Raw genomic sequence first — 21553 nt, 5'->3', positions numbered from 1 at the left:
AACTGTGTGTGGTGTGCTTTGTATTCGCATATGAATTAGACTAATTCTGGGGGCAACCGCACTATCCACGTAGTGCTGAGCAATTTATTGTCATAGAAGCAATTTATTGGCCCTGTAAAACAAAGCAATTTATTCTTCATTAAAACCAATATGACAACTGGTTGAGGACATAATGTCAGTCATGCTTTGGATCTTGTTCTAGACTGAGCTTAGAGATGGGGGAAATTAAGACTATAGTTCAGTTCTGGCCAGGTTGTCCACTTCTCTGTATTAAGTTCTGGGTTGCCTGGTTTTTGTACATCCTTCGCAACTGGTAGGCTCCATAAGCTATTGAATTTTGTATGAAAGAGTGCTTACTCTCATAGTCTAGGTGAAAGTTGTAGCAGTCTTTGGCCACTGAATACACATAGGAGATCTCCAAAATACGCTCTCTCCTTCCATCTTCAGAAGATGTATTTATGGTGTGATGATCCCTAAGAGATGTTCACAGGGAAAGGAGATGCTAGGGTACTAGCGCTAAAAACTGTGCTTTTGAGTGTGAGGAGTTAGCAACCTAAAAGCCTTTGGCAGCATTACGCCATAACTAGGCTGCTTGAGAAGAAAAGCTCTTTATCCTGCCTTTGGAAATTCATGCAATGAAACATCCTGCAAAACAAACAGAACCTCACTTTGGTTCCTGAAAAATCCATGAAACATCCCATTTGACCTTTGTCTCAAAGTTGAGGTTTTTATAATGCCAATGCGTTGGTGCAAATGTGAGGAATATTGCAGGTATTTCTGAGAGAGCCTGCCAAATGTTTCAGCATCAGCTGAAATAGCTATTGCTTTTTCCTGAAGAGGCTGACTGAGAGGAAACAGTGAGGAGAAGAGAGAACTGATGTCTTCCCATTTGGCTACTAGGGAGCCTTGCTTTTCATGAGAAACAGCTTCACATCATGATAGTTCTTGTTCTACACCTAATATTACATAATTCAATATTTTATGAATATACATATTTTACAGTGTAAAGGATTTTTTTAAAAAAGAAAACCCAAGGCTTTCTTTACCAAGAAATGTGGTGTGGGGGGTACCCAGCCATACACAGGAGAGCCACCTGTTTTGTTTGCCCAGTTCCAGTGTTGCAAGTGCTGCATTTTGATCAGTTATGCAAAAAACTTAAGGCTTCAGTTAAGAACTTTGACCCAGAGAAATTAAACATATTTGTACACTTTTTTATTTTTTTCAAGAAATGTCTACACATTAACAAATGTATCCTGTGATATAAATTAGATTACTAGGAGAGGAGTGATTGTTGCCGCTTTTGCTGTGGTGGTTGCAAACAATAACAGAAATGTAGGAGATTAATAAAAAAATACTGCTTTGTGTGTGCATGCAAACAGTAAATATATTTAGCTCTTCTGACAAAAAGATAAGAAAGCAACAGCAGGCTGACTTTGGTAGCACATATGCAGGTTTCCAGGCATCTAAATTAGTAGCAACCCGTTCAGCAGTAAGGATATCTTTTTGGTGAGGTTGCAATATAACTGTGTTCTGGTTTTGTTGTTGTTTACTCTGTGTGACATCTATTGACTCAAATGAGCCATTTTTTATTCCTTTGTAGACATGAGAGTGAATTTAGCACAGTGTGTTATCACAGAGCTCCTCACAGACAGTGCTGACAAATAGCTATGTGGACAACCCATTCAGGCTGTAGTACTATCCATCAGCAGTGACAGTAGTTGGCAAACCAGTACTGTTTATATCAATTTGTTATTTTCTAGGAAGTTGCCCAGCTTCATTATTACAGGGGGAGATAAAACTAAGATGAGAGGCCAAGACCCTCATTTGGTTCTTAATGCACTCTCACTGCTTTGTTGTATTATATAGAACAAAATTGACTGATGCGGCAGCACATTACAGAGGAAAAAAAATATACTAAAATAACATATTTTCTTTACCACTAGCTTAGCGACAAGTAACACTGGTCTAGGAAGGATCCAGGGCCAGGCATTTAAAATATGCCCTCCCTACTTGGCCCTGTAACAGAAATTGGGGTTCATGATGTGCCCCAGTTTGTAGGTGCAGAAAATTCTGTAAGATACGGAGTCTTAAAGAACAAGTGCATCATTTTATGACCCCTTGTGAGCAAAATCATTTTACTGATTTTTGCAGCATCGTGCAATACCAATATCACAGCTTTAGGACATTTTTCCTGGCTTTCCATGATACCTGAGCAACAAATCCTTCCCATTTCTTGCACAGTAGGTGAAAACTATAATTACCATACCACAGATGGGGAGTGTGAGTCACAGAGCAGCTAAGTGAATTTCCTAGGGACGCGAGACCACAAAGAGTGGCTGGCAAACTCAGAATTAAAAGGTAGAATCCACACTCTGACCCGAGTTATAGTCTGGCTTTAAGGGAATTGTAACTCAGGGCATAATTTGTTTCTTTTAAGTAGGAGTTATCACTCATATGGTAATACCTAGGCACAGACTGCAGGTCTGTGACAGGAGTTGATGGAGCCCAAGAAGACAGGGGGATGGCACCTGAGAAAGAAGGAGAGATGGTTGGGGTATCCAGGGGATTTTCAGGGTACCAAAATCTTTTGCTGTGGCTATGGCAGTAGTACACAGCAATTCATTCATGGGCTTGTTTATACTGCATATAAATGGCAGTTATACTGCATATAAAAGGCACTTACAAACACAACATGAGCTCCTGTTTGCTGCTTATGGCTGATGCACAGTATCTTTTAGACAGGACACAGCAACATTAGCATGTGTTACTGCAATATATGGCTACTTGTGCATGAGCACTTGCTAGGCAGATGCTGATTTTCCTGTGTTGGAATACTGGACTTCTGAGTCTTTGTGGGTGAATTCATCTTATCTAACTTTAGACTTGAAGAGAACTAGGACATTTAGAAATATAGGCTATGATTCCTCTGTACCAGTTCCGTACTAGTACTTAGGATGAGGCAAACCACTTCCTAGACTGCATCAGCTTGATCCCACTGACTACAAAAGGATCTCAGGACACCAGCTCTGAAGGAGATGTTTGCATTTAGTCTGATCATTCCCATCTGATCAATTTTCAAGCCATGAACTTTACCTATCTTACTATTTGGGAGTCAGACCCAGTATTGTGCTTCACTGATAGTATAAATAATGCTATATAATCTCTAATGACCAGAAATAGAGAGTCTTTGAGTTTTTCTCTGATCCCAAAGTCACCATCCCTGGCAGAACAGAGCCCTATAATTCTTGATTCACTACTGACTCAAAGACGGGACTGCTACCTATTAAATCACATATGTTGCTCCCTCAGGGCTTCAATGTTTCTTGATGACCTTACATCCATGCTGGGACTCACCTCATACCTTCTTATTTGTAGGAGATGAGAAGCTCACAATACAAGGTTAGATAGCAGCAAACACGCACAGGTGCAGATCCTTCTCTCAGCTGTAATTAGGCAGCTCTCCTAATGTGGGGACAGAAACATCCTTGGAGCTGTAAAATATTTGTCTTTCATTACCTATCACCCTCTGACTTTTAGTTAAAGAGATGCTCTTTTTCCTGGAACATGCACATAGTTAGGATCAATATCATAATCCTGTCTGACAGCTACTCGAAAGCTCCTTCGTGCTGATTAAGTTTTGGCAGCTGAACAGAGCTGCCACTGCATTTTCTTTTAATACTGACTAAGTGATAGGCTTGACAAGAAGCAAAAAAGAAAATAAAATTCTCTTAAAAACAAAAACCAATTAGCCCCTTTGTTATTGTGATGAAATGGAACAGATACTTCAGCTGCCGGTGGTGGTACAAGCAGAAACCTGCTCCTAGTCCCCCGCTACCCTCCAAGGACAGATGGATGAATGGTAGCGGTTGGCTTAAAGATGTCTTCATCTGTTCTGTTAGGAAGGAAAACAGGGTTTTGGCACCAGCTTTTAAAGAAAATAGAAGGTGCTAAATTCACTAAACTTTATTGGTTCAAATGTATAATAATGATAGTTTAATGGCAGGAAAGAGGCAGATAATTAGAAGTGAGCAGCTCTGATTGCCCTTGTACTCCGCTCCAGATAGCTTCTCAGCACTCCTGAATCCTTGTTTGCTTTGTCTGAAGCTGAAATCCCACAAGATCTGGATGTTACCAGCTGTCTAGCTAACTAACTGCCAGCACTTTTCATGAATGCGAGCTATCAGGTTCCACAATATCAGCCTCCTCCCTTGAGCTCTTCCTCGCTGTCTCTCCCTGTGTGATTGCTTTTATCTATTGCTTGCAGGAGCTTCTTCTAATCATGTTGCTTCTTGCCTCCGAGGGTCAAATGCAAGACCATTGCTACCTACACAAATGGGGAAAACTGTCACCTTCGCTAGACTGATAAGCATTTGGCAGGCAGGACACTGTGAAGTAGAAGAGCAAACAGCCAGCAATCTGCAAACACCATAAATATGTTACAATCTCAGCAGGAAGATGGGCACTATATGTACCAAGAGACCTTTGTTTAATGAGCTGTCAGAAAGCAGGCATGAAATTATGTTTGAAAACATGTGCAAGCTGCAGAGACAGAGCTGGGGCACTAAAAAAACCTCTTTGCCTTTTCCGTGGATGTTTGGAATGTCTTATCAGTTTGAAAACTGTCACGCGATGAGAGCTATCATTAGCAAGGTAATAGTGTTTGAAAGCTACTGATTTTTCTCTCTCAGCTCTATTTTGTGACCTAAATGAGTGAGAGAAAAACTTAATGCTTCTTTTCCACAGAATCTTTTTGTCCTGGAAACATAACCAGAAACCCCAAAGTGAGCATACTCATATGAGATAAATCAAAATCATCGTAAATCATAAAGGACTAACTGTGGAAGCCAAGTGTATTGTTGCTAATCCTGCAGAGGCTGCATTCATATTACCCTAATGTGCCTCCAGCCACTCACTTATTTCAATCACACACAAAAAGCATTGCTGTGCAGGTGACTGTTACGTATGATGGCAATACGAGGGCTACTAGGGGTCAGAGCAACAGTCTGCAATTCGGTGGTTGTCAATTGCTGTTAAACCCTGTGAAAAATCTGATCACAGAAGTATATTAACAGTGTTAAGGTCACTTTGGATAGGTGTAATAGGGTGTGCAACAAAACAGAGTTTCCATTGCTGTTAAATCATGCAGAACATGTTGCTAAAAATTTCAAACAAATCCTCAAATATCTTTTTGGGGTTACAAAGCTCTTTCTTTCTAAGATAAATTGAATGGTTTTCTCCATGCCCAAACACCTGTGTTTTCTTTGCCTTTAAGAAAACTTTTTGCTGATTGTTATGCTACTTCAAGCATTTGTGGTTCACCCAAGTGCTGAGAGGAGACTGTGAACGCTGAACTGAACCATGATAACTGAAGGAGTCATTAATTATCAAAGGTGGTTTCTTTTTCTTCCCCTTCCCCTTCCCCTTCCCTCTCCTCTCCTCGCTTCACTTCACTTTGATGTGGATCAAAATCCAAAGCTCCTTGAATGGATTGAGTGGAGCCCAGGTCCAATCTGTCCCTGCTCTTCTGAAACCAGGAATAAACTGGTCTTTGGGGGGGAAAAAAAAACTATAGCAGGAGGATCACCTTTACATGGATCCTGTCAGATTTTGTCACAACATGAACAGGCCAGTTCATCAGCAAAGTAGTTTCACTGAATTAAAAGAAAAAAGAAGTGGAACAGAGAGAAAAGCAAGGCTCATAAAACTATTTTTTTAAGAGTTTTGCAGTGGAAAATGGGATGTACGAGTAGACAGAATAACGTGCAGAAGGGATTTACTCTCTTTGGATTTTGCCAATTCATTAGTTAAAATTGAAAATTGAAAAAAATTCAGATGCTGGTCAAAAGGCAAAACAAACAAATGTTTCTGCCATGAAATACTTGCCTGAAGTACCAACATTTGTAGTTTTGCGATCTCCTTGTATGCAGTCTCCATTTATCTACTTATCTGTGTCCCATGATCCACCTGCCCCTTGTTGCTGAGCCCCCCCACAGAAGATATAGCCCAGCAGGGAACCATACGCTAAAGGATAATACAGATGTGGGCCCCTTTCACTCCACATATCACAACCATGAGTGTTTCCAGATAGGCATTTTCAAGCCATGAATCTTTTGTTTTAGATTTTTCCCTAAATGGTCAAATATCTCTGTGAGGAAATATTTAACATTTTTCAAGCAGTTCTTCCAATGTTAACATTTTGCTAGTGTACAGCAGAGGAGGACAGTAGAAGCAACAGATAAATGTTGTTGTTCCCTCTGCTTCTTATTCAGCAATCTGAAATAGGTCAGCTTTTTCAAATGTGTTTCATTTTATCTCCCCTGATATGCTTCACTGCATAAGCTTACCAAAGTGATGTTTGATTATGATAAGATTATATTACCATGGATAATATAGAAACCAGTAATATCCTGTTAATTCATACAACCAACTATTTTGCCTGACTTTGAGCAGATTATATACTACACACTGGAAATACTTTGATACTGTAGCCTTCTCAGGGAATCAAGCTTTCATAGGGAACCACACCACTCATTTCCTTTTCCTGAGAGGGTGTCTGGCCTCCAAGGAGGTTACGCACTATTTGAACCAGAGTTAGGTGCTGAACTCCAAGAAGACTGGCAAGCAACTCTAAAGACCAAAGGGAAACTCAAGACCTTTCCACTGTGCAATTTTTGAAATTGAAGCATTTTAGGTTGGTTCATAAGGTGTTCATCTTTTAACTTCATTTTCCCTCCTTCTCTCCCTGGTGTCTTTGGTGTTGTGTTCAATAGTGTAATTAACAAATAGGATTTTGCTTAACTTTGAAGCTTATTTTTTCTACCTTTCAAAACTCGTTCTGCAGCGTGTTAAAAGGAAAAATGAAACCCAATAATCTCCTATAGGTACCTCTTGAAATACCCTTAATTTTTGAAAGTGTCTAATACCATAAAAAAGCTTAGCAAAGTGATGAATTAAGAGTCCTCAGGCAAGCCCCACCACCACCTCCAGCGTAACTATCTTTCCACAAAGAATGGAAAAGAGAAATGGTAGGGCTAAAAAGGCAAGAAATAAGGAAAACAACAAACATAAAATGAGAGAGAACTGTCGTGCACAGGCAGTGTTAGCTTCCACTGTGATGCTGTGGCAGACAGGAGTTAGTATTTAAACCAGGAATGAGAATTAGATAATGAACTTAACCCTTGTATGAGATAAAAGTGTTCATATTTAGTTAGGATGGTGTAACTGCTAGTGGAATAATGCCTCAGAGCTGGATTTAGAGAAAGGATGTTGTAAAACTTCAAGATTTACAGGAAAGAGACTAACAGAGCTTATGCAATGTATGGAGAAAATACCTTGGTGAAAGATCTGAGGAGCTCAGTCTGTGGCGTTTCTCGAAAACAAGACTGAGAAGTGACTTGATTTTATGCAATAGGGAGCAAATGCCTGATGCAAAAAAGCTTTTTGATCTAGGGGGGAAAAGTGTAATGGGAAACTGCAGCTGAAAACAGAAGCCACAGTGATACACAGAAGAAATAAGCCCCACCAGGACTTACTGAGGACCTCAATGCTGAGGCAGCAGCTCTGAGTGACATCCATATTCACTATTTGTCTCCTCAGTGATGGTCATAGTCTCCAAACAATGGAGGATAACTACTAACCAACTGCTCAGAAACCTTCCCACTGGCCATCAATCTCGTACAGATATGGTTTCAACAAGCTGAATCTCAGCTGATGGATTATACATCCTGACTACTTGGAGACAATCCATAGTGGGGGAGTCAGAAAGGAGCTGAGTATTATTAGTGCTTTTTAATCATGTACACATACAGTTATTGCATGTTCCTATCATGGTAAGCCCTTCACAAGCCAATGACACCATCCTTCTTTCTTCATGCTGTCTGTCTAGCTTTCATGATCCAGTGGACAGTGAAAGGGGACAATCTGGAACTATATACAGTCTTTGAGTGAAATGTGTAGGCAAAGACAAGCAAATTCCCATAAACTTATCTGAGCTTATTCACTCATAAAAAGGAACGCAGTGGCACAGAGTAATCCCATCTACTCCACGGGTTGACCAAAGTACTGTCACCAGCTGGAGACTGCCAAACTTGTTGAAGTCTTGGCATTATGGGGCTGATGCGCTTCCTTTCTGCCCTGCACCAGGCGATCACTCCAAGTGTGGGCTCAGTGTTTCAGCCAGACAGGAGCAGGGGGGGCAAAAGAGAGGTGTAGGAAAAAGCTCAGCAGTGAGCAAAAAAGAGAAAGGAAGAAAAGATCTGTAATTTTAGGGATTGTACCATGTGGCATGGCAGAGATTAACAATTGCATTTTGGCCTCTTTTAGATGCCACAAGATGGTCTATAACATCACCTGAGTAGGCTAAGAAGTTGTTAGATGGGACCTGTTCAATTGCTAACTTCTCCTACCAGAAAAGGGAAACTGAAGGTGAGCTAGTAGTTAGCCACAAAGAAGGGGGCTTCAGTCAGTGGAAAAACATACATTCCCATAAATGCACAGAGCCATATTCTAAGCATCAAAATTCCACTTAAGCCTATTTGCTTAGTCAGTGGAAAGGTAGGCACCTTTGAAGGCCTCTGAAGAGCAATTCAAAAGGCCTTAAAAAGTGCTGAGCAGGGAGCCAAGAGCACAGGGACTTCAGCACACAGAGCTTTCCAGCCGCACTCTGTGTGAGGTATTAACCACCTCTACCAGGAGCAGGGCCAGGCTCGCGCTCCTGCCGATGTCAGCAAGGCAGGACACGGCTCTGCAGAATAGATAGTGTGGTAGAAAAGACCATTGTGAATCTCAGCTGGGAGACTGAGCATTTTTCCCATCCTGCTTTGACAGAGCTGGCGAGAGTTTGAGGCATCTTTCATTTCCCCATTCTGTTTTTGCTGCAGAAGACACAGCTTCTTTCTATTTTTCTAGACTGGCTAATCCCAGCATGCTCCAAATCCGTGAAGGGAAATAGGAAATGATTTTCTTAGTCCCTGAATTGACCCGTGGGTCTGCTGATCCTGCTAGGCTCGGCAGTTTCTCTGCTGTCTTGAGGAGTGCATGTTTATGCACCTGGGATCATGCAGCTTGAATTATTCTTTTAAACATTTTCATAGAGAGTGGCAGTGTAACAGAAATCACTAAACAAAATGTACATTGTGTGTGACAGTTAGCAACAGGCCGGTTCACAGATTGTTAAGGGCTATTGAAAGTCACGCTTATGTTTTTCTTCTTTAACATTTTTCAAGGACAATTTGATTGCATTTCCCAGAAAGGTTAATATAAACAATCTGCTCCCCTCATTTTTATGAGAAGCATTTAAAAGTAAAACGTCCTGCTGTTATTTCACTATTGCTTGTGTTATTGATGGCTGAGGATTCCCAAATAGGTTCTGAATTTTTGCAGCTTTGCACATTTCTAGTAGAAGTGCTCAAAAGTCCACTATCTCATTCTCCATCTGCAGCAGCACTGAGAAAGACACAAGTTTCTTCAGCGTTTCTTTGAACACTAAGTTCAGGATTCATTCCCTGAACTTTAGCCACATTAAGATAAATGCCCACTCTGAATTAGTCATTTAAATGCCCTCTACAGCCACTGAGAGGAAAAGAAGCAACTCCAGAGGAAAGTTTGGCTCATCTCTCATAGGTACTGATCTTTGACATGAGTGATTTGCCTTCTGAAAGTGGCTCTCTTTCTACCCCTGAAAAAGAAGGCAGCCAAAGCAACTCACTCAGACTATCCCATCGCTGACCCACCCTGGTGTGCCGCCTGGCTCTGCCTCCCGGATTGCATCGGCAGGAACCCCTCCACTGTCACTGTCTCCCAGGAAAAGAAAAAAAAAAAGTGAGCATATCCCTTTCAAAGAGTAATTTCTGAATGCTAGCCATGACTATTCTAAGGCCAAATTTGCAATTCCACTCTAAATCTAGAATGACAGGCAGGTTTTCCATCTCATCAGTATATCTGGTTGACCTTTCAGGTTAATATTTAGTTTCAGTTTATTTGGATGCTTTGAGCAGGGGGTTGGACTAGATGACCTCCAGAGGTCCCCTCCACCCTAAACTTTCTATGATTCTCACATAATCAAATGACCTTGCAACATATTACCCACCAATCATTCAACACATTCATCCTACTGCTCAAGTTGGATGTTATATTGGCTTTGTTAAGTTTATTTGTATGCTTTTTTTTTCTCACGTGAGGCTTAAAAAATAGAGCTGAAATGGACAAAAATCTTCCCCTCCCTGGTCAAGTTTTCCCACTCGTTTAAAAAAAAAAAAAAAAAAAAAAAAAAGAACATGTTGCATTAGACTGCACTGGTTGTATTTCCAGAACAAGCATGTTCAGGTCTGTATCCTTGCTGCTGGCCAAATTGAGAAAATATCCTGACAGGTAAAATGTCTGACACTGAAGTCAGCAGCAAACCTCTCACTGACCTGAGTGGGGCCAGGCTGTCACTCAGCTCTGGTGTATTTTTTTGTACACACGTACCATAAAACTACCCAACTGAAGTATTCCACAGTTTCTGTTAGAAATAGCTGCGTACTGGGTTGGCAGTTCTTAGTACTGAAAAAGCTGATTTACCCACTAGAAGTGCACACATTTCAGAGAATTGCAAAATGATCCCTCCATAACAAAACCTTAAGCTTTAGCTAAGTCTAGCAAGTTACTCTATTTTAAAACCAACATGACTTTAAACAGATGTGATTCATAATATGTAGCTGTGACAAAGTCAGGAAATTTTCTTCTCAGGCGGAAGGTCCAGGTTTTGCTCTCAGACCCACATATGCATTTCCCATTTCCTAGCCTACTGCAGCTATACAGCCAACTCTTTGCAGAGACAACATAAAACCTGAAGACTTCAGCGAGCTTTCTCATACACAAGCAAATCTCTGGCTACTGCCAAATGGTTCTCCTCAGAGGGCTCCCTGACACATCTCTTCTGGCCTCTCATTGCAGCTTTCCTTGCTCGTTTTCCACGCTATTCTGCCACTCGCTTCTCTGAATATATAACTCGCCGCAAACATATAACCACAGCAAAGCCTGTTCTTTACATTTGAACAGATGCACAGAGCACTTTCATTTAGATTTTCTGGGGCATATTTGATCTCAGTACTGCGGTCACTGGTGCATAAAAAATATTTTGCCAATTTCCATTTGATACTGGCTGCAGACACCTGAATGTAAATGATCATTTAATATTAAAAATTACAATGTGCACATGAATGCATGTGTGCACATATGTGGATGGGTGCCTGCTGGTGAATTTAAAAGTGACTGTTTCTTAGGAAGTAATTGGGAAGTTAAAAAAAAGAAAAAACACACCCTACCACTATCACTATGTTAAAGCACTTTCTACTACATGTCTTCAAGACAAAGAGAAAATGGAATAAAAATCCCAAACCAAAAAAAATACAGGGCATTGAATTAACCGGGCAAGTGGGAACCGAAAGGACTCCTTGTGTACAAAATGATTAATAGTGTCATGCCATACAAGTCTATTCCAACAGATCCCCTGATGATACTACAGTCTAAAATGGGGAAGATGGTAGCGTGATTGCTGAGATCCACACGGCCCTGGAACCCCTCATGTGCGCATGGGAAAATATGAAGGGAACAACAGGTTTTGCAGGAAGCCTTCGGCAGGTGTTAATGCTGCTCTGGATCTTTCCCTGATGGGTCTGATTTTGAAACATGGCCACGCCAGTGTTGTAGGCAAATCTATGGGTGTAAGTTGTAATCACAGTTACTGAAACAACATCAGGAGCTTCCCCACCTTGTAGGGCACAGTTGCGGTAAGGGCTCTGCACGGGCTAGGTGCTAAGTGCAGCAGCAGGGTGGGCTCAGCCCCTGTCCTGGCCCCCCAGTACTGCGCAGACAAGCCCCGTACACCCCAGCTCGCCTTCACTGCCATCCCTCCTCCCTGCGGCTGCAGCTGCAGCCACTCCGCCAGTCTGCCTGCCTCAGTCCGAGGAGGAGGAAGAGGAGGAGGAGCGCATGGGGGACGCACTCGCGCACCAGGCACAGACGTCCCGTCCTTCCTGCCCTCCGTTGCCCAGGTGGGAAGCATCTCGCCACGAGCCCCTTGTAGCTGCTTCGTTGCACACACCTGTTATGTTCCTAAGGTCTGCACACCAGTCTCCAGCAATTTGCTTTCTCTGTATTTGTGTGCATGTAAATGTGTCCATACAGAAATATATAATATACATATACGCTTGGGCTCTGTGTGTGTGTGTGTGTGTGTGTGTGTGTGTGTGTATGACATAATCATCTGCATGACTTTTGAGCATATTTGGCCACTGGCGGTTTATACCAGATGCAGGTTAGACAAGGTTCCTGTTAAAACCTTTGGGTAAAGGACATGCCAGTCATTTGACCAGTCGTTCAAGCTCTAAAGTTTTCAGAAGTGACTAATGGTTTCTGATGCCTTCAGTTGTTTGGTGTGTGACTTAAGACACATTGAAAGAAACTAGTTTTTTGAGAAGAGGTTTCAGTGCTCTCTAATAATTAAGCTCCTAGAAGAAGTGAAACCAAAATCAACAGTCACTTTCTAACATACAAACCTTCAACATTTTTATAGCCTTCAAGTGGAGAAAAGTAAGATCTTACTTTATGCTGAAAAGATTATAGCCCATGTACTGGTGAGAAACTCAGATATACCTTGGTAAACATTCCCTATATAAGCAACATTTTCCAGAGTCTTTCATTCACTGTATGAAAGCCCAGTACAAGACAGCTAACATATCCAAAATGTACTCCCAGCTCTCCAAGATTTACTCACAAATCATCTGCTTTAAAAGAGCACTCTCCAAGTATACTTCACAAAGTTTTCCATTTTGCCCTCCCAGGCAGCCTAGCAACATTGCTGGCAATAAATAATGCTGCAAACGAAATTCTGTGTTAACTAGGAGGGTTAAAGAAACTGACGGAAGAAAATTTACAAAAAGTATAATTTATTGCCCCTTAGCATCTGCTTTTATCTGTATCCTTTTGAGAACAAATTAACAAATCTTGCATATCTCCATATATTTCTTTCTGGGAAGCGTCATGGTTGTGAAGGTACACGTTTGTTCAGTTCATAATAGCAAACACATACATTTGTTACACACTGGAGAATGAGAAGCTTAAACGTTGATGATACTTTTATAATATGATAAATCACTGCAAGAAAAAAGAAATATTTTAAAAGCTACAAAGATTCTCTTCTCTTCTCTTCTCTTCTCTTCTCTTCTCTTCTCTTCTCTTCTCTTCTCTTCTCTCTTTACAGAAAGCAGCCCAAATCCCAGCATTTCATGTATAGTCATCAGGTCATAAAGACAGCAGCTTTCGAAATGTAGATGATCCCCATATGCTTAATAAAATCATCCTTTGAAGGTCAGTAATGAATTTACATTATTTTTTAACAATTGTAAAATTAAATTTTAGTGCCAGAGACAGAATAAAAGTGACCTTCATTTTGAGTAAGAGTTTTCTTTTTTTTTAATTTGGATGTAACCTATGTATGTATGTATGTATATGAAAATTTTAGTCAATTCAGCTGCAAATCCACTCAAATGTTTGAACTAAATTCTCAATAAATGTAGAGAATATTAAAATTGATCTATTTTAGGGTGCACAAAACAGTATTGAAAAAAACACATATTAACTCTTAAACAAATGATGAATAAATTTAAGCAAAACAAAATTCCCATTGTAGTGATTTGTAGCTATTTTTGTTTAAATATCTTTGCTTTAAGTTTAAAATCTAATATTGATATGACTTCTGTACTAACAAGAGGGGAAGACAATAATACTATGCTTAACCGGGTTTTTACATTCAATGCAATCATCTTTAGTCATGATCAAAATATTGTTGAAACATGGCTATAAATGACTCTTCCCTTATGGCAGAAGAAAACATATATCTGGATTAAATCTGTGGATTATATGTGCATGTTCACAGCTCAGAATAGCTGGTGAAGTCAGTGGGACTGTATTGAATTGCACCAGTCCAGGATCCAGATCTGAACATAAAGTGTCAGGGGGATTGTTTAGTTGAGCCAGATGCCAGTGAGAATTGCACAGATGATAACATTTTTCCAATTGCAAGGGGGCCTTTAATCATCTGAGATCTGTTTATTATTTATTGTTAACTACAGTTGCTTGTGTTTGTTGCATTTAGGCACTTCAGTATTTTTCTGTAGAACTATTAACATATGACATGTGTTAATACAGTGGTAATTCCAATCCAAACCAGTCAGAAAGCAATATTAAGACCTACAAAACTCTGAGATAGCCTTAAAAAACATGAGTCTGGATATATACACATGCACAATTCTGCAATACTTTTATTTACCTTCAGGTTTCTGGGAATTTACAGGACATTCAACTTTCCTGCCTCTTCTTTTTGGCAACTATAAGGTTTGGAAATGAAGGGTAATTTTCTTTTCTTTTCTTTTTTTTAATAATGAAATATGCAATTCCCAAATAGTCACATGCTTCCAAGAGCATCAGAATTAAGAGCAAAAATAGCAAATGTTAACAATAGTTGTTTGTAGATACCTTGAGACAGTTTGACTGAATTCTCTGACAGGAGTGTTGAATACAAAATGATAGTCAACAAAATATTTTTATTAAGGAGAAAGAAGTCAGCTATGGCCAAAAAAAATCATGGGGTAAGTAATGTTTGATTATGTTCTTGCTGGAAACCACATGGATGTCCCATCTTTAATGTTGCATAATGAATGGTTAATTTAGCAGCTCTAGGAATGATATACTTCCAACCTCAAAACATGTGTGAGACTTTTATTAAGGCAGCTGAGTTAGGGATACCATTAGAAAATTTGTCTGATACTTGTTATTTTAACTTCCTGAAACATGTGGCTTTGAACTAAGTCAGTTTGGTCCAATGGAAATTTTCTACTCTGGATTTGTACCTCCGAGTGAATTTTTCTGTCCAGATGCCTACAGAGAGAGGTTAAGAGAAAATACAATTTTTACCTGTATTAAAAAACCAAATCTTTCAGCCATTCAACTGAGAATTCTCAGCAGGACGATGCTCTGGAACATGTGGTTGAAATCTGCCAGGAGGCTGCCTTGATCTCATAGGCAGACATTTTGGAAAAATGTGCCCAAATTTGACCAATTTATAAAGCCTTTGAAAAAAATCATTTGACGCATGTTTGGTGGAGACGTGTTAGATGTGGCAGCCTCATTCATGCAGAACTCCCCATGTGATGAGCACGCTCCCCAGGGCTGGGAGGGCTGCACGTGTGCTCCTGCCCTGGCCCTCCTGGCCACTGACTCCCTCACTGCTGCTTCCCCCTCAAGATCCTAAATATGGGGAGATTTAATTCTGGCTTCTCCTTAACTGCTTGTGCTTCATTTTGCCTCATACACCATCTTCCAGTCTGTTACAACTGTAAAGGTAAAGTAAAATCTCCCGGAAAATGACTGTGGTAAGTTTAAAAGCTCTCCCTATGTATTTTGATGGTATCCTTTCCCTGCCGGTAGTTGCACTGGGAATATGCAAGGAATAGGGGTCTTGCATTTGAGCCACTTGACTGGGAATGAAGACATCCTGGGCGACCTGTCACACACTTACTCGGCAGCTGTGCTCCACGTACCTGATACCTGGCCCTACCCCAAGGTTTCCCACCTGCAGTATGGGACTATTAGTCTCTCCCCTCTTTTCCCATGCCTGCTACAAGGACAGATAAATGAACTTTTGTGGGTTTTTTAAGGGAATATAAATAAGGTAAGTGAAGTATTTTATATATAGTCTCCACATGAACATGTGGAGGCAGATATTTAGGATCCCCTAAAATTGAATATGCATGTCAGGGATTGAGGGCACCTGGAATCCTGCAGGTAGGTGTCCAAAGGCAGACAGAGGCTTGTGCACACACTCCTTCACTGTGCTAGCAGGTGAACCGGGATGGCCACTGAAGAGACTGGTCACTACGTTGCCCACAGAGAGGTGGGAGCAGCTCCTGTCCAGGTATCTGCAGCATCTTGCTGCTGTATGGGCAGAATAACTACCTTGTTCTTCTATATGGCCATGGAATACAAAACCACACAGTAGCCCAGAATAGAGGTGAACTTTCCAGGAAGGAGGGAATATCTTATTAAACTATATGTCAGTACTGAAAAAAAAACAAGAAAACTTTCAGGCTCGCAAGTGTTTCTTCATGCCTGATAGAGAGGCAACAAACTTCAAGTACAGGTTGGAAAGAATTTTGCTAACTTGACTATTTTAATCAATAAGATAACTTGAGAGAAAAGGGTACTGATTCTACCTCTTCCCTCACGGTCTGCCTCTCTTTTACAAAATCGTGACTACAACATGATGCATAACGTATTGTGCATTTAAGATACCTTTATACCAGCAGACTCATGGAGAATGTGGAAGCATCGTGCGTCAGGGAATAGGGAGTCCTTACACACATCTCAGATGCAACGGGTGGCTTGTGGGTACTGACAACGCCTGAGCATATAGGTGCATGGTTTTCATACAGGCATTGTCCTGTAAACAGAACAAGTTGTCTCACGCAAAATTAGGCAAGGGAGTTTCTAGCTACTGCCTCCTTTCTCTCCAGCTCTACTTTTCCTTGCAATATTGAGACACCCAGGGCAGCAATAGACTCTTTACACCCAGCTGACTTCAAAACAGTTTCTATCTCAGATTACCAGAGTCTGCAGAATTCAGCTGTTTTGAGAGCAGTCAGAGGTCACTGCAAATCAGCAGTCTCTGAAAAGTAACCTGTCAAGGCATCCACTTCTCATGGCTTACCACATCTATCTAAACATATCTATACACAAAATGGATGACGTCTCCTGCTGCCCTTTCAAATGGTTTAGTATAAGACCTCTCTGTTTTCTCAGCCTTTGTACTGCTCTGATACACAAGTCCAGCCAGCAGTTCCAATTAAAAGAGCAGAAAAAAGAGTGGGTAGATCTTCTTCCAGATGGCTTTGAAGAGGCATCAATGTGCTATAGAGATTCACAAGACCCCAGACAAGTAGTTAGATAAAGCAAGAGTATGCATTAAGGCTAATATCTTAGCATTACATCAAACCCAAATGTTTTTTCAATATATTAATTACCACAGCAATTTGTCTGACTGTGAAAGGTGAAAGTTTAAATTTAACCTAAAGAAAGTCAAGGACAATATTAGGAAGTTTTTCTACTTTACTGTTATTCATATTCTACACTAGTTCATCCTAGCTTCATCTCCCCTAACATTACCCAGTAAGAGTGCACCTGGACACACATAAGCATGCTCTACCTGGGAGAAAGCCAGGATAAAGCGGGCTCTAGCACAAGCCAGGGTGCTTCAGCATTGCATGTCCTCTTCCCTGCAACAACTGCATCCAGCCCTGTCTGACCTGTTGGTGCCAATGCAGGAATGTCTCTCCTGGCAGTGGATTTTGTAAGTTAGACCCCCCAGCTGACCAAGAATTAAACAGCATCCTACATCAACATCGTGTGATATGGGTGTTCTTGTCAGGGCCGTGTTTATGGTAGACTGAAAGTTTGTAAAAAATCCACTGCATAAGTTTTTTCTTACACTACTGCAAAGACATCAAAAAAAAAAAAGATGCTGTTCTGCAGAAACACACAAACCAGATATTGTGCATTTCCATACATATGTATTGCTTAGTGCAAGTACAGAGACAAATTTGTGTATTTGAACAGACAGCAGATTCTCATCCTCCAAACACTCCTCTCTGTGCAGAACTAAGCTCATCATTTTTGAATATATCGCCCGACCAGTGACTTCGCCTGTTGGAATGGCACGTTACAGGGGCAACCCCACACCATAACAGCTCGGTGGCTCAGGGAGAATGCCGCGCAGGTCACCCTGTCCAAGAGTCACATTTCCAACACATGGTTATGCCGGCAGGAGAAATCTTCAGCTCAGCAACAGCCTGAATATTTTGTGACTGTCAACACCAGTGACTGAAAATATGAGCAGAGAAGATGGGAGTGGAAGTGAGGAATTTCCAGAGCTCCGCGTTTCCCCAGGGATGGCTGCATTTGATTCTTCGGCGAGCTGCTGGGGAGAGCAGGAAAAACGGAATGAACAGTGGGAGTCTGAGAGGCCATGCCGGTCCCCGGGTTGCCCTCAGGGAGCGAGGCGGGTGGAGGAAGCCAATGCCACGCTCCCCCTGTGACGGCAACTTCCCCAGTCCACATAGACTACTGCAGCTGCCGGGGAGTTCCTGCTCCAGTGGTGAGGGCAAGGGGTGAAGGGGGTTGGTTGCTTCTGCAAACACGGTTAACAAAATGTTGATATTATGCTTAGCCGTTGTCTCCTTGTCACTAGTCACTTGCAGTTATAGATCCGGATGTTAAAAATGCCATCACGAGACAGAGCTGATGAACTCTGGTGTTGTGGTCTTCTTCATTTTCAAAGCATTCTTTGGGCTCATGGGACCAGGTTATGTGCACATATAAAGTGTCTAGAGAGGAGAAGAGGACAGCTTTAGGTTTTATACAAAGTGGGTTCAATTCATTGCTTAAATGCAGGCAGCTTCTTTCATTTGGAATGTCCCAGGTATCGAACATGTCCTCTAGAAGATCATGGGTCTCCCACAGGTCCTGTGCTGTATCTGCCAGCCCTGTGTGAATTACCAAATGGCATTTCAAATGGCACAAGGCATCTTTGCTCAAGCAAATTAGCTGAGCTCACTATATCTTCCTTCTGTTGGCTAGCTATCACACAGCGGTTGAGTGATTGCATAGGCATTACAAAACTTATGGAGCAAAAATTAGTGATTAATTGCAAATTACAACTGGAGTGTGATTCCCCTGGAAAGTGTACTATTATAGTACCTTGGATTTATAGCCTGTGCAAGAACTACAGGTGAGAAAAGTTGTCTACTATCAAGTTCAGCCTATTGAAGATGGGTATCTCCCATCATTAAAAATAATAGACTGCCAAGATATTCTGACTCAGATAACCCGAAACATTTCTTTCCTCTTACTGTTACCGCTGGAAAAAAAATCGAGAATCACAGAATCACAGAATCACTGAGGTTGGAAGGGACCTCTGGAGATCATCTAGTCCAACCCCCCTGCTCAAGCAGGGTCACCTAGAGCACATTGCACAGGATTGCATCCAGGCGGCTTTTGAATATCTCCAGAGAAGGAGACTCCACCACCTCTCGGGGCAACCTGTTCCAGTGCTCTGTCACCCTCACAGTGACAAAGTTTTTCCTCATGTTAAGATGGAAGTGTCTGTGTTTCAGTTTGTGCCCATTGCCTCGCGTCCTGTCGCTGGGCACCACTGAAAAGAGTCTGGCCCCATCCTCTTGACACCCTCCCTTCAGATACTTGTACACATTGATAAGATCTCCTCTCAGCCTTCTCTTCTCCAAGCTAAACAGGCCAAGCTCTCTCAGCCTTTCCTCATAAGAGAGATGCTCCAGTCCCCTAATCATCTTTGTGGCCCTTCGCTGGACTTGCTCCAGTAGTGCCACATCCCTCTTGTACTGGGGAGCCCAGAACTGGACGCAGAACTCCAGATGGGGCCTCACCAGGGCTGAGTAGAGGGGGAGAATCACTTCCCTCGACCTGCTGGCAACACTCTTCCTGATGCAGCCCAGGATACCATTGGCCTTCTTGGCCACAAGGGCACATTGCTGCCTCATACTTAACTTGGTGTCCACCAGCACTCCCAGGTCCTTCTCAGCAGAGCTGCTTTCCAGCAGGTCAACCCCCAGCCTGTACTGGTGACTGGGGTTATTCCTCCCCAGGTGCAGGACCCTGCACTTCCCTTTGTTGAATTTCATGAGGTTCCTCTCTGCCCACCTCTCCAGCCTGTCCAAGTCTCTTTGAATGGCAGCACAGCCCTCTGGCGTATCGGCCACTCCTCCCAGTTTCGTATCATCAGCAAACTTGCTGAGTGTGCACTCTGTGCCTTCATCCAGGTCATTGATGAAGAAGTTGAACAAGACTGGACCCAGTACTGACCCCTGGGGGACACCGCTAGCTACAGGCCTCCAACTAGACTCTGTGACGCTGATCACAACCCTCTGAGCTCTGCCATTCAGCCAGGTCTCAATCCACCTCACTGTCCACTCATCTAGCCCACACTTCCTGAGCTTGTCTATGAGGATGCTATGGGAGACAGTGTCAAAAGCCTTGCTGAAGTCTAGGTAGACAACATCCACTGCTCTCCCCTCATCTACCCAGCCAGTCATTCCATCATAGAAGGCTATCAGATTGGTTAGGCATGATTTCCCCTTGGTGAAGCCATGCTGACTACTCCTGATCACCTTCTTTTCCTCCACATGCGTGGAGATGGCTTCCAGGATGAGCTGCTCCATCACCTTTCCAGGGATGGAGGTGAGGCTGACTGGCCTGTAGTTCCCTGGGTCCTCCTTCTTGCCCTTTTTGAAGACTGGGGTGACATTGGCTTTCTTCCAGTCCTCGGGCACCTCTCCTGTTCTCCATGACCTTTCAAAGATGATGGAGAGTGGCTTAGCAATGACATCCGCCAGCTCCCTCAGCACTCGTGGGTGCATCCCATCAGGGCCCATGGATTTGTGGGTGTCAAGTTTGCTTAAATGATCTCTAACCCACTCCTCCTCCACCAAGGGAAAGTCTTCCTCTCTCCAGACTTTCTCTCTTGCCTCCAGGGTCTGGGGTTCCTGAGGGCTGGCCTGACCAGTAAAGACTGAAGCAAAGAAGGCATTCAGTAACTCTGCCTTCTCTGCATCCTTCGTCACCAGGGCACCCACTCCATTCAGCAAAGGGCCCACATTTTCCCTAGTCTTCCTCTTGCTGCTGATGTATTTGAAGAAGCCCTTCTTGTTGTCCTTGACATCTCTAGCCAGATTTAATTCCAAACGGGCCTTAGCCTTCCTCGTCGCATCCCTGCATACTCTGACAACATTCCTATATTCCTCCCAAGTGGCCTGTCCCCCTTTCCACTTTCTGTATACTTCCTTCTTCTGGTTGAGTTTTGCCAGGAGCTCCTTGCTCATCCATGCAGGTCTCCTACCTCCTTTGCTTGACTTCCTACTCATAGGGATGCACCGCTCTTGAGCCTGGAGGAAGTGATGTTTGAATATTAACCAACTCTCTTGAACACTCCTTCCTTCCAGGGCCCTCACCCATGGGATTCCTCCAAGTAGGTCCCTGAAGAGGCCAAAGTTTGCTCTCCTGAAGTCCAGGGTTGCGATCCTACTTGGTGCCCTGCTGCCTCCTTGCAGGATCCTGAACTCCACCATCTCATGGTCACTGCAGCCAAGGCAGCCCCCAACCTTCACATCTTCCACCAGTCCTTCTTTGTTTGTTAGTACGAGGTCCAGCAGCACACCTCTCCTTGTTGGCTCCTCCACCACCTGGGTCAAGAAGTTGTCACCAATGCTCTGCAGGAATCTCCAGGACTGTTTGTGCCTAGCTGTGTTGTCTTTCCAGCAGATATCGGGGTGGTTGAAGTCCCCCATGAGAACCAGGGCCTGGGATCGTGAGGCTACTTCCAGCTGTCTGTAGAAGGCCTCATCAACTTCCTCTTCCTGATCAGGTGGCCTGTAGTAAACACCCACAACAGTGTCACCTCTATTAGCCTGCCCTTTGATCCTTACCC

The 21553-nt window shown here is 42.5% G+C and overlaps 1 long non-coding RNA gene across 1 annotated transcript; it reads left to right on the top strand.

Annotated features, from left to right (window-relative positions):
- The first annotated feature begins 13267 nt into the window (after positions 1–13267).
- Positions 13268–17730, top strand: LOC106483598 (uncharacterized). Its single transcript, XR_001292418.1, has 3 exons — positions 13268–13350; positions 14318–14391; positions 17693–17730. It is a non-coding gene; the product is annotated as an uncharacterized lncRNA (long non-coding RNA).
- The last annotated feature ends 3823 nt before the right edge of the window (positions 17731–21553 follow it).

Source organism: Apteryx mantelli, chromosome 2, assembly GCF_036417845.1.
Source record: "Apteryx mantelli isolate bAptMan1 chromosome 2, bAptMan1.hap1, whole genome shotgun sequence".
In the NCBI taxonomy this organism is placed as follows: domain Eukaryota; kingdom Metazoa; phylum Chordata; class Aves; order Apterygiformes; family Apterygidae; genus Apteryx; species Apteryx mantelli.
This window is presented reverse-complemented; position numbering and strand designations above follow the sequence as displayed.